The following is a 12,997-nucleotide window of genomic DNA, read 5'->3' as shown; positions in this document are numbered from 1 at the left end:
GGCTTGTTCTTTAATTTATCAAAATTTAAACTTAAATACTACTAAAAGTAGAGCTTGTTAAAATGTAGAGTTGAATTTCTCCAATAAATGAGAAAAAAGGCAGAAGCGAGGAGACTATTTTTTCCTTGCTAAACACGTAGTATTCAAAAGTGGATGGTTTTAAAATGTTCAAATGTCTTAGATGCTTGCTGATATGAACAAACCTGTTTTCAAATCTTAATGGCTCTTTGAAAAGTTAAGGTCTGTTGCATACTCCCAAAGGAAATTATCAGAAAAGTTGTATCATATGCTATATTTGTTGTCGGCCAAATATTGCTTTGGTAGGAAATTATATGAGGTACCAACAACTTCTTATTCTTCTACCCCAGTCATGAAGCACAATTTCACAGAATCACAGAATCAAAGAATCAAAGGCGTTGGAAGGCACCTCAAGAGATCATTGGGCCCAACCCCCTTGCCAAAGCATCACTCTCCTTATAGACTCTGATATGTACTTGACAATTTGCTCTGCAGATATTGCCATACCTTATGAGGTATACTTATGAAGTATTAAGAAGACTATGCTAGTGTAGGCCAATGAGAGTAAACCTTTGATTTGTCCCGTGTTGTAAACTGAAGATCAGAGAAAAAAAAGTGTCAGACGCAACACAATGACAGCAGTATTTTGCAAGGTCTTCCTACCAAATACCGTATTTAAACTCCTGAAGTTCTAAAAGGGCACAAAGGTGAGTTCTTGGGGTCTTCCTAGACTAGATATTTAGATTTGTCTTAATATCCACATTTTTTTTTTATTTAAGAAATATCAATAAAAACTAATAATTTCTACAAACTTGGTCCTAAGTCTAACCAGACTGAAAAACTTGCTTAACAAAAAGAAAAATCTCTGCAACTTCCAGTTGCAGCATATACGTATGTGTGTGTGTGTGTATATATATATATATATATATTATTATTTTTTTCCCCCACAGATAACTCCGGTCACTTAAACACAGCACAGTAAAATTGTAGTGTGGACTGATTAGTATGTGTAACATAATCTTCTAAGGGATGGAGTATCAGGTATGCCTGAATGGTTATGTTAGTTGTCACCAGAAGGTCAGCAAGAGAAGTAATATCACCAAACCAATCAGATATTTTCATCTAAGGCACACAGCAGTTTTCTTATGTTTCCTCTGCTGTGGACTGGGAATGATGTAGCACAGTGGGGTATAGCAGGAATTATTATATGGCTATGGTTACACCAGTTTTACTAGCACCAATTCCTAAAAGTATTTTGTATATCAGTGATGTGAGAATGCAGATAATATTTTAATGATCTTTTAGCTCAATCTGAGGCACTAGAATAACAGTATTATTTAAGGTTTGATCTTGCAGAATGTCATGGACACATTGGAACATGCCGTATCTGCACCCTAATTCTATAGGCTTCGAAAATGTTACAATAAATGCTCTGGTAATAAGTAGTTACAGTGAGTGATGGAATAAGATTATTTCATCATTCCTAGACCAGCAGGTCACTTGGGTCTTTGCACCATTTGAAGGATCTTCTATCAGTAGCAGCTGTCCACTTGACACTCCAGATAATTATACTGTTGCTGCAGAAGCCAAGTGCAAACTGCTGACAAACTGTCTGAGTAGGTTTGCCCTCCAAACCCTATTATACTTTGCCTTGTGTAAGATCTGCCACAACACATTAACCTTTCATTAGAAATTAAGATTTTATGATTATTAAGCTTCTAGTAGAATTTCTTCAAGAGGTACAAGGAGGGCCTCCAGTCTTTATCTTTACCTCTTTATTTGTTTTGGCTACCTTGGATCTTGGCGGCTTCACTCAGAAGCACAAGTTATGGTCAGGCAGGTACCCCAAAAAGGAGATACTTCTGCAAATGTTAGTCTGGTGTGTTTCTGGGAGATCTTGGAAGCCAAGGACATTTGACTTAATAATGGTTCCTAGGAATATCAGTAACAGTGAATATTTCACATGGTATCTATCACTGTGGTTCTGGCTAAGACAGATTCTTGATATAAGACTTTTGAAGATGATGCCATCTGGCATTATTAGCCTGCATCTCTCATACTGTGAAGTATGAAAACATCTTTTCTGTGAACCTCACGTTACAATATCTATGTATAGAAAGAGTAAAGGTCATGTACACTATGTAATACCTTCTTTTTTTTCTAATTGAATTATAATTAGGAACTTCCTTTCTGAGTAATCCTCCATTTGTTTTTTTTGTATCAATCACTCTTTCTATTTTACTTCTCTATTTTTTATTGGTTCATTGAGTTTCTGTTTCCATTTAAATGTCCCAATAAAATAAATTGGAATTACACTGACATTTGTATTTAATACTGGCAAACTAGTTTGTTCTTATTTCCTTTACTCTGATAACTCAAGGTTCAGAAACTATCAGGACGGTTAGATTTTCTTTGTACGTCAAAAACACTCTTACACTCTCTTGCCTAACTGGAAAGTAAGCAAGGAAAATGGGTTCTCTCTCATCTCTATTTTAATTTCAGATAATGAATTATCGTCATGAAGAAACTAAAGGAAAGCTGAGGAAGCATTTTTCTAGTTACTAATGGCAGGGTGATTTAAAATGTTTTTCCACTGGTATGAAAGTAAAATAGGAAACAGCAACATTTCTGTGTTCATAATGAATCATTCAGAAGTCTTGGTGTGAGTGTCATTTATGGATTGAAAAATATACTTATGAAACTTTCTGTGATGTATTTCCTATGAAGGACTACTAGCATGTGCATAATGGTAATGCAGGGCAGAGTGTTACTAAACCTACTAAACTTAGTACAAGTAAGATGTGTATTGTGGGTTGTGGAGTCCAACCTACTGATCTGAAGTATAATTGACTGATTTTATTTATTTATTTATTTATTTAGTTTATTTATTTTTGTGAGCCAAACTGATAAAACAGCATCTAATTAAAAATAAAATTAGGTCTTGGCAAAAGGAGTTTATATGTTAGGCAGAACTCAACTGTCAGAAATATGTGTATGAGTGTATGAAATGGTTTGTTATACCATTGGTCCTTTACAGGAATTATTTTTTGTGTTGCCAAATTGTTAGTTAATAGAGAATGGCCATGCAGCAATTTGTAAGAGGGCTGTCACTTATGATACACAGATAGCATCTACATATAATGCATTGGTTTAAATTCTTTGACCTGCTGCCCCAGGACATGTTTAAAGGAGATTCAAAGAATGTGTGATTAGTACTTTTTCCTCAGCAGTTCTCTCGTGTGTAAGGGAAATTGAATTTTGCTCCTAGCTGGGAGGTAGCATATGCAGAGCTTTTATTCACTGCCACAAAATTAATACAGAAGCAGCCAGTGGTACAACCTTCTGTCTTTTAAACTGTTTTGCAGACATGTGCTTTGGAAAAGTACTAAATTAGTATATTTCCAAATTCTCTGATCTCAGTCCCTTCCTGGTCTGCATATTTTGAATTATCAAAATATCATAGAACTTCGACTGAAGTACCGAGAAGAGATTAAACAAATACCTAATGCAAGGAATTTCTCTTCTCCACCTTCATAACCATCTTTCTACTTTGGAATCCTGCCAGAGACATTTTTAGAGTCAGAAATTACACCTGCTGTTTTGAATAAAAGTGCATTTTTTAGTAAAGTTTATGTAAAATAAACAAGGAAAAGGAGAAAATCTTGTCTGAAATATCAGGAGGCATTTTTTAACCCACTTTTGGCCTTTCCTTTCTACACGTCATAAGCTAGCTTTCATCTTCAGTATTCAGTATCTTATGTAGATAGAAAACACTTGTTCAGACAATAAGAATCTCTGAAAATCTTTTATGTTCAAGTGAAGAATATTTTAATGCATTGACAAAGCTGTTATCTAAACATATTTTGAGAAAAAATGTCAAAGTAAATTTTAATCCAAATGTTTCAAAAGAAACAAACAAAAAAATCAATCAGTTGGTTTGGCTATTAAAAAGAAATGAACCTTATGTTTTCTTTCTTATTGGAAAATACTTTAACCATCAAGATGAAATAATGTTTAAACATTTATAATCTTTATTTTCAAAGTGTGTGCTGAGACAATAGAATCTTTAACAAGAATGATTTTTTTACTATATATATATATTTTTAAAAATGTTTCCTTTCTAAAAGGTGGATATAGGGTAAATTTTAACACTTTCAATAAATTAAGGATTCAACCAATTTTAAGTTTGAACATGAACAACATGAACATTTATGTTTCTGAAATAAATTATTATTATTAATTTTTTTTTTAAGTCATTGTAAACAATGGAAAGGCTATCTTTGACTTTAGGTGGAACTAGTCCCCAGGGTCATATCATGACCATGAGCTTTTTTATCTTTGTTGGGCCCCTAATTAATCTCTTATTCTTTTTGCCCTTCTCTGAGATTTGTTTGCCTAATCATAGAGCATTTTCCGGTATTATAGAATTGTTATTACAGTATAGTTCCTGTGATCTAAGCCTGTTTGTCCTGTTTTGCTTTTTAAATAATGATTAAAAAAATCTTTATTTTCTGAAAAACTTTAAATTAGTCTGCATCATAAGGATGAAAATCCCATATTGATTTTATGATATTTTTTCATTCAGCTGAAGTATGTTATTATAGAAGGTGTAGTAATACCCCAAAACAACATAGAAATAAACAACAGGTTAATAATTGAAGTTAAGATTAGAGTAAAACAAAACAGGCAGGATAATTCTGAAATTTTATAAATCAGACAGGTGCAGATTATCTTTCAATAAAATCCACCATAATACAAGGTCGTGGAGAGAAAAAGAATAAAATGTTATTCAAATTCACACAATTTATCAAAAATAAAATAAATGTAAGTGCATATATGTTTAGGTGAGTTTAATAATCAAGGTAGGATGAGAAAATCTTATTTTGGCCAAAATACAAGAATATAAATGCTTACTTTGAGTGTATAGTAGTTTCCTCTTCTGTCAAAGTATGGATTTCTTGAGTGATTACTGAATACTGTCACTTTTACCTCTGGGTTCCCCTTTTCAAGAGGACTCCAACTGCCAGGAATAACTGATGAAATCTTTTCATCCGTCACTTATTTTTATTTGGGAGTGATGACATCTGCTATTATGGATTGGTTTAATGGCAGGGGCAAAAAACCCAAACCTACAGCCTCATTTTGTGAAGGCTGTAACACACCAAGTGGAATGGCCAGACAGTTACAGGGCACAAACTTTGAATGCCACATTTGATCTGCGCTATAATTTTTGGCAGGTGCTGCTGATGTCATAAGTTGGCTCTGGAGAAACAGTTATTCTTTGACAAGTGCAGATCACTGGAACATAACTTCCATATGACTTGCAAAAAATCCGTACTGTCCCCTCCAAGAAAATTGATAGATCTGAAGAGAACATGTTGAATAACACAGCCTGTCTCAGATTGAACTACTGAGTGCCTGGCAGATAAATAGACTTTTTACCCACTTTTGGAGTGTTGCTCTGTAGGAGCACCAAGCAAGCTACATGACAGGATTCCAGCTAAGCTGTTAATACTCTGAATAGCACAGGAATTTGAACTCAGCCTTCTGCTATCTGGAATTATAGAGTATATAATTTGTTATAGAATTTGGCACTTCCACGTTCTTGGACAGATTCTTCCTCCCTCTATTGGTACCACTGGATGAACAGAAAAGCACAGAGCAGTAAGGTGTAGCTTACTCTGACAAAGGGAGAGAAGACTGAAAGGGACCTCCTGATCTCAGATGCTATTGGCAACCTAACTGCATAATCCTTCTCTTAATTTACCAAGTTATGAAATGAATTTGGTAAATGAGTTACTTGAAATGAGTTGTTTCTGGCTCCTGATATTTCCATTAAAAGATTGGTCCAGAACTTTTCTGCTCAAAGAGCTATATATTTTCTTCTAATTTACAACTTAAATTTGCTCTAGAAACAATTTCCCTTCTCTAGATTCTATGGTATATGTAGAAGAAATTGTCTCCTTTCTCCTTTGTTGTTTTGATGATAAATCTGTCAAGGGCATTGGATTCTTCTTATATCTGTTCTCTTGAACAGATCTCATGGTCTTTCTCTGTACCTACTCTAGTTGCTTACTCAGTGATAAGAGATGTATGTAGTATTCCAGTTGAGTATTAGTATCTTCCACATGGCATGAACACTTAATTACCTTGTTTAGATATAACTATCTGACTTCTCCTAGAAACACACTTGTCTTTTCCAAGGATGTACCATTCTCATAAGCACTCTCTAATAGATTAATGCACACATCTAGTTCCCCTCTTATTTTTTTTTCCAACCGATAAGCTCCAGCTTATAACAGAAATTTTAATTAGATTCAAATTCATGACCTGTCTTTTGTGCCACTTTATTTCAGTCCTTCATATCATCTGGTTCTTTTGTCTTTGATATTCTGTCCTCTATGCTGATGACAACTTTTGTGTCCTCTGGAAAATTTCTTTAACTCACTCCTTCATTTTATGCCAAATATCACCACTCAAAACAGCAGTAAGACTTTTAAGATGACACCCAAGGAATCCCACTTTTAACATTCTTGCAGAGAGAGGACTTTTGCTAAAAGATATTATCTGATTTTGGCCACTTTTTACCCACTTAAATGTCTTGTAAGAGATTATTTTCTGTTGTTTTACAGCATATTTAATAATTTTCCTGTGACCTTATGTTAAATATTTTTCTGAGGTTTGCAGTTTATCTGGTCTAAATTTATCTGCCCACGTTTATCTCAGTCTAATAGAAACAACGATGTAATGTATCATGAGTGACTTTTGGCAAATCCTCTTCACATTTATTCCATTTGCCTTCAGGTCTTTAATTATTAAATCCTCCAAAGTTTGTCTGAAAGCCTTAAATGGTGTAAAATCAGACCAATGTCTCTATTTGAAATGTGAGCGAATATGGCTCCACCAATAACACAGTAGGTTGTATTCTAATTCTCTTTCAATGACTAAGGTTTGGAAGAGATTAATATGTAGAGGTAATATGTTTTTTTAGATCAGATACTATAAGCTGCGAAAAATGTGCACAGTTTGAAATAGAAGAAGCATACTTTAAGCTAAATATTAGTTGAGAACAATTGCTTTAAGTTCAAACAGATACACATCAATGAGACCATCAGAGAGAAAAGTTTCTTCTTCTGCAGGAAAAGTAGAAGATAGTAAAGGAGAGGTGATAAAGGTAACCTTATCTCTTACAATAAAGAGAAATTGATTATTTATCACTTGGTGGATGTAGTTACTATATGGGAAGAAAGGAAGAGAAAGAAGGATAATGAGCCATCAAGTATCCCTATTGAATCCATAGCTTAGGTGAACTGCAAAATTATTTTTTTCCACCAACCATTCAGAAAGACACTCAGCACCACTACTGTTAGTGGAAGGTAGCTATGAAATGTAACACGAGGCCAGTAATTTACTGCTCTAGGACAGGCTGCTCCATCTGACAGCTGATCCAGGACTGTAGGCAAATGCCCAAGTCACTGGTGATGATGTCAGACACTTACAGTTTCTCCTCTTGGAGCTGCTCCACTTCATATAAATAATGAAATACTCTGGACTTGAGAGACAGGCAATAGAATGCTTGTTTAATCTCCTGTATGACTCAAAGGGGTTTTTTTTGCACTGTCCTATATATTGAGTAGATTGCCTCATATTTTGGCTACTAGCTATTCCAAGGCATGTGTTCTCATGGCAAAGGAGGTACATGAAATTTCTTTTGAAAAGTCTTTATTTGATTGCAGCACTGACCAAAACCACCACCACCACCAAACAAAAACAAACCAACAAAAAACCCACAGATCTCAAAATCCTGCTTGTAATTTGTGTAGCCTTGTGTTTGAAACTTCCCAAATTCTACATGTCTGAGAATTTACCCAGAATTCTGATGTGTAATTTCAGTGGTGCATAACAGCAAGAATAAATTGGAAGTTCTAGGCAAAGGACTAGGCTACCATAGGCCGCATAGAAATAATCAGAGCTCTTTGCTCTTTGTAATTAAAGTGGCTGTCTCTTGGCATGCAAGATTCATTTTGATACTAAATGCAGATAAACAGTACAGTCTTAGTGGCCTTCTGGTAGTCCAGAGTAATCTGCATGAATATTATGTTACTTTAGAATTTGCATAGATTTATTTTACAGACATGTCAGAGAAAATATTTTGAATAAATTGTTTCCTCTTTGAAAAGCAGATAGGTACCACTACCTTCTGGAGGTTGTTAGCCTAACCCGACAATTTCACCTAAGGAGCTGACAAGTGTATAGTGTACCTCTCCAAGTATGGCTCTGACAGTTGCAGTTGCTCGTTTGTAGTGATTTATGGCTGCTAATAATTCTCAAGCAATGTTGTCTTGCACTGACCTAAGCTTTGGTATAACTGATTGATCTGATTGATTCTTGGGTGTTGTATAATAGTAGTCTACTTTGTTATCCTATCCTCACCCTGTATTTTTTTCTATTAGGTGCAGAAATCATCATTCATATGTATGTTATTTTTTTTCTTTGTGTTTGCAATTGCAGACAATGACTGTTAACTGGTTTTTTTTTTTTTTTTTTTTTTTTTTTTTGGTGTTTCCTTACTGTAATACCTAGAGGGCCTCAGAAGACCTTCATGGTTCTGCCTGGCTTCACCTGGGACACACACCCCTGCCCAAGCACTCCTTTTTTACTCAAGATCAGGAATACAGTTCCTGCTGGATCCTGAGCTGTGTTGGAGGTGTCTGCAGTCCTAAAAGACCAACAGCACACAGCTGGCAAAAGTACCTAGTGATATCACCAATATTATGGGTGACCTTCCTCTGGACCCGCCTCTTGGAGGTGTCCTGGACTTGTTTCATCTTTTTGCCATCCTTGGAGTTGCTAATGGACTCTGTTATCAGATATTGGGCCTTGCTTGGCTTGCCCTTCTCAGATCCCACAGGATGGAGTCCTCTTGGTGAAGGCACTGCATATGTTGAGTCACTTGGCTCCTGGCTCATTACCCCCTCATGGGGCAGCCCTGCTTTAGCTGCAATGTGACTATTACCATGGATGCAATTCCATGGGTGATAGCAACACAGGAGCATTGATGATGGTGGAATACTCTATCTGGTCATTAAAACCAGGAAGAGTGTGGAAGAAAAGGCTGCCTTGTCTACATTTGGTGTCTCCTTAGTTCCTGCTCAATTTGGTAAGAATTGCTAAAAATGTGCTAATGTTGGCAGGACTGTGTTCTACTTTGTTGATGTGGAGTCAGACGTTAACCCATCTCCTACGCTGAGAACCATGAATCCATCTCTCTTGTCTCTCTTCAGAGTTTGATATTCACTTGTATGAGTGGTTCAGATCTGTTTTGTCTGAATGAGTGAAAAAATGACTTGTTACTGTAAAGTATGTCAAGAACGTGGAGGGCATCTGGACACAAAATGTTTCCCCAATGGTTAGTGGATTCTAGTATTGCATGCGGTCAGCTTCATAGATGCTGTTATCAAAATTAGATACTTAAAAGCATATGCTTACATCCAAGTCAATTTCTTTGTAGTGTCTGGGTTCCTGGCAAGAACACATGAACTGTGTTGCAAATATAAGAAGACTCAGAGAGGGGAGAACCTGAGTCTGAGAAAGGCAGCTTCTGTGGAGATTAGCTCCACTGCTAATTCAGTGCCGATGATCAACACATGCTGTCACACAGCATGGAGAGGACTGTTACCCTTCTTACACGTAGTCTGAAAATAGTGACTCTTGTCAATCAATTGTTAGTCAAATAATGATAGGAAAAACAATAATCACACTGGTGATCCTGTGAGTACTTAAATTCTTGTAAGTTTCTCTGTCTCCAGTAATTTTTAAGAGAAAATTACACAAACGGTTACGGTGAATATTACTCAGATGGGCTTCTCTGGCTAAGTTGGTGCTATCAATAAGATGCTCGTTTGTAGCAAGTAACCAAGCCTTAACCTTCCTTGACAGGAAGAAAATTAATTTGTCACAAGCCATTGAAGATTTCTATTAACACTTAAAACTGTAGTCACCTGTGGATAGTCTAGCAAGCTGTGTTACATCCATTACTTTACCCAATTATGCCTGGTAATATGGAGTTTACCTAAGGAGGAAGTGAAGGGTGTCTGCTTGCAGATTTTTGAGTTCCATATCCTTACCAGGACTATGTTTTTCTTTTTTGTACTGCACATTATTTTCAAGAATTAGGGGAAGCAGACATCAAATGGATGTGGAAATGAAGACCAAATTGCACTATAGACAGTATTTACACCAGCTGGTTCATGATTTTACTTACACAAAATTCTTTGCCATTTGCAGGGACTGAAGTACATACAGTAATCTCTCTGATGTAAGGGTTATGTTAAGGATGCAGGATGCATAAAACAGGACAAAATGGGAGGTACTGATGAGCACCTTTAGATGGTACTGCAGTCTTTGTATGGTCTGGGAAAGTGTTCTTATCACCTTCGCATTATTTGCTTTGTTTTGCAACTCAGCAAATGTATCTACCAGCTACTTGTTCAGGACATCTCTTCAGTGTTCACTTGCTGAATGTTATCTTAGCATCATGTCCTTCTTTCCATTAGTCCCAAAATTTAATCTATGCTGTGTAGATTTGCCTTCAGTTGTGCAGTTTTGGCCAGTGGGATCAATCTTCCTTAGGCCTGAAGGTCAGGGTAATCAATGTTTTCTCTGCAACTGGGCAGACAAACAACACCCAGAATTTAAGGAGTCTTAATACCATCTTCTCTACTATATCAGAGGACAATGCTGGTAGTGATAGGGTCTATTGGGGTTCTGTCTGTGTGCACCAGAAGAGCAGACATAATGTGGAAAGTTTCCAGGAGGAACATGCCAGATAGAGTGCAAAAATAGGGGACAAGGTGAAAGCAATGCAGTGTGATGTAAGTGATATCTTCTATCCCATGTAGTCAGTGATTATGCTGGATGACAAGATATTATGCCATTTATATTGCTCCAGGCTGGCAAACGGGTCTCTCTACTGAAGTCAGACAGACTTTAATCACTGGTCCTGTATGAGCTGACTGAAGAAATGTTAAAATCTTGGACGAGAAAAGTAATTACAGAAGTCTGATATCTCAAGAACTAGGAGGTGCTGAAATGCTATCTTGATCTACAGCTTAAGGGAACACTTGATGGACTGACCAATATGAAGCAAAATTCTGAATGCAGGAAATGTCCAGAATGAAAGACAAAATACAGAGGCCTTATGTGAGTGAGGCTGCAGGGTCCAGAGGGGTATGGAAATGATGCAATACCAACAAAACAAAACAAAACAAAAACAAGAGAGAGAGAACAAAATATTTGTGTAAAGCCCAGTCAAAATTTGGCATGAATAGATATCATGAGGGCCAACATAAAATCTACCAGTGCAAAATTAACTTGTCAAAATGTTTTGAACAAATCTAATTTGGCAATCAAAGTTTATATTTGGTCAGCACTTTGCACTGTGGAATTGTATTATTGGAACTCAAAAGCTGGCTTTGCTATTGCACAGGAAATGGCTTAAAAATACTTGCCTAAGAGGTTGTACCAGGGTATCTAATTTGTTCAAAATTCACACTTAATAACTTAATAATTGTCCAAATTGGAGAAGCAGTGGATGGATTATTATATCTATAAAACCTGGGAAAATAACCAGTGTAGATGAAACTATGACTTAGCTAACAGCAATAAAGATATTGTGAAAGAATTGTTATTTCACAAGCAAATGTTCTATTCATATTAATGTTTTCAAATCTACTAATTAGTCTTTGACTTGTTAAGTAAGTACTTTAAAAATAAATAAATAAATAAATAAAAAGGAGTTACTGTTAACATCTCTTTGAATCCTAGGCCAAATATGCTTCATGGCACTTGCAATAATTTCGTATTCTGATAGTATTTCAGGAAATCACTTTATGGACAGGAACATTTTAAACATCGCAGATTTGAAATATTTTCTCAGGAACGAGTGAGCTGTTCTTCACTCCATATGGCTTATTGTACTGAGGCTTTCCTTTGAATTACTCCTTTATTAATTTACCACATCTTATTGCATCAGGGAAGTAAGTGCAGAAGGCAAACCACCTTTTACAGCATAGAATTTAGCATAGTCATTCTTTAGTCCTAATGGGCTCCTTGGTCCTTGATATTCTATTGTAATACAAATAAATAAAATTTCTGTTTAAAATCTTCTTTTTCATTATTATTTTTTTAGTAATGAAATATTATCTTACTTTTATATCTTTGAATGTTGGCTAGAAATATCTGAGGCCTTAAATACACTGAAAAATACCCCCTGATCTCTGGTAACTTTTCCTGATGTTACTTTAGATGGTAGCAAAAGTGAAGTGCCTTGAGTTTATTTAACAGGCAAGCGGTAGTCTAAATCAATATGTAGTAGCAGGTAGTGCATAATAAAAAACACTGGCAGTGCAAAACACTTGGTGGTGAGACCCTGAAGTTCACAGGTTCATTTCAGGGTCTGTAGCTGGCTCACATCTCTACCTCAGGTTATTTCTACTCCAGTGTGAAACTGTGTTAGTGCTGGTGTGTACTGGGTGGGTTCTTGGAGATTGCCTTTCAATTTAACCTTACTTGAAAGGTCCTTTTAGCTGTCTGAGATGTGAACCAAAGTGTGGTAAGTGAGGACAGTTGGGGAATTCACTTAAGAAGTGCCCTTTGGTTCCAAGCAACAGTACTAAAGTAAAAACAACCTAACTGTGTTTGAGTAACTCTTATGCTCTAGGAATGTGGATCCACTGAATTAAAATAAATCAAATGACATGTAATAACTTAGTAGCCATAGCAATATGTTTATGTATCCAAACCCTTTATTTTAGTTTAACTTAGAGATTTTGTTTGTTTGTTTTTATAATGAATTAAACTAACTCAGATAATGGAAATATATAAGAACACAAATTTTGCAAGAAAATAGTAAAAAAAAAATAATAAATTGCTATTCTTTTTGCAAGGGGAAGCTAGGACCAAAACTCCATTACCTCAG

At 35.8% G+C, this 12,997-nt stretch overlaps 1 protein-coding gene across 4 annotated transcripts in view; it reads right to left on the bottom strand.

Moving 5' to 3' along the window:
• LOC310889835 (protein FAM240B-like) overlaps positions 1-12,997 on the bottom strand; it is a 31,878-nt gene that overhangs the window by 4,810 nt on the left and 14,071 nt on the right. Inside the window, exon 1 of one of the 4 annotated variants that reach the window (XM_083817964.1) lies at positions 4,933-5,074. The exons of the other annotated variants lie outside the window; for them this stretch is intronic. The gene's annotated coding sequence lies outside the window, so the exon portion shown is untranslated. Of the gene's footprint in view, positions 1-4,932; positions 5,075-12,997 lie in introns of those variants that run through there. 4 annotated transcript variants of the gene reach the window in all.

The sequence above is a fragment of the Anser anser genome, assembly GCF_964211835.1.
Source record: "Anser anser genome assembly, chromosome: Z".
NCBI lineage: Eukaryota > Metazoa > Chordata > Aves > Anseriformes > Anatidae > Anser > Anser anser.
This window is presented reverse-complemented; position numbering and strand designations above follow the sequence as displayed.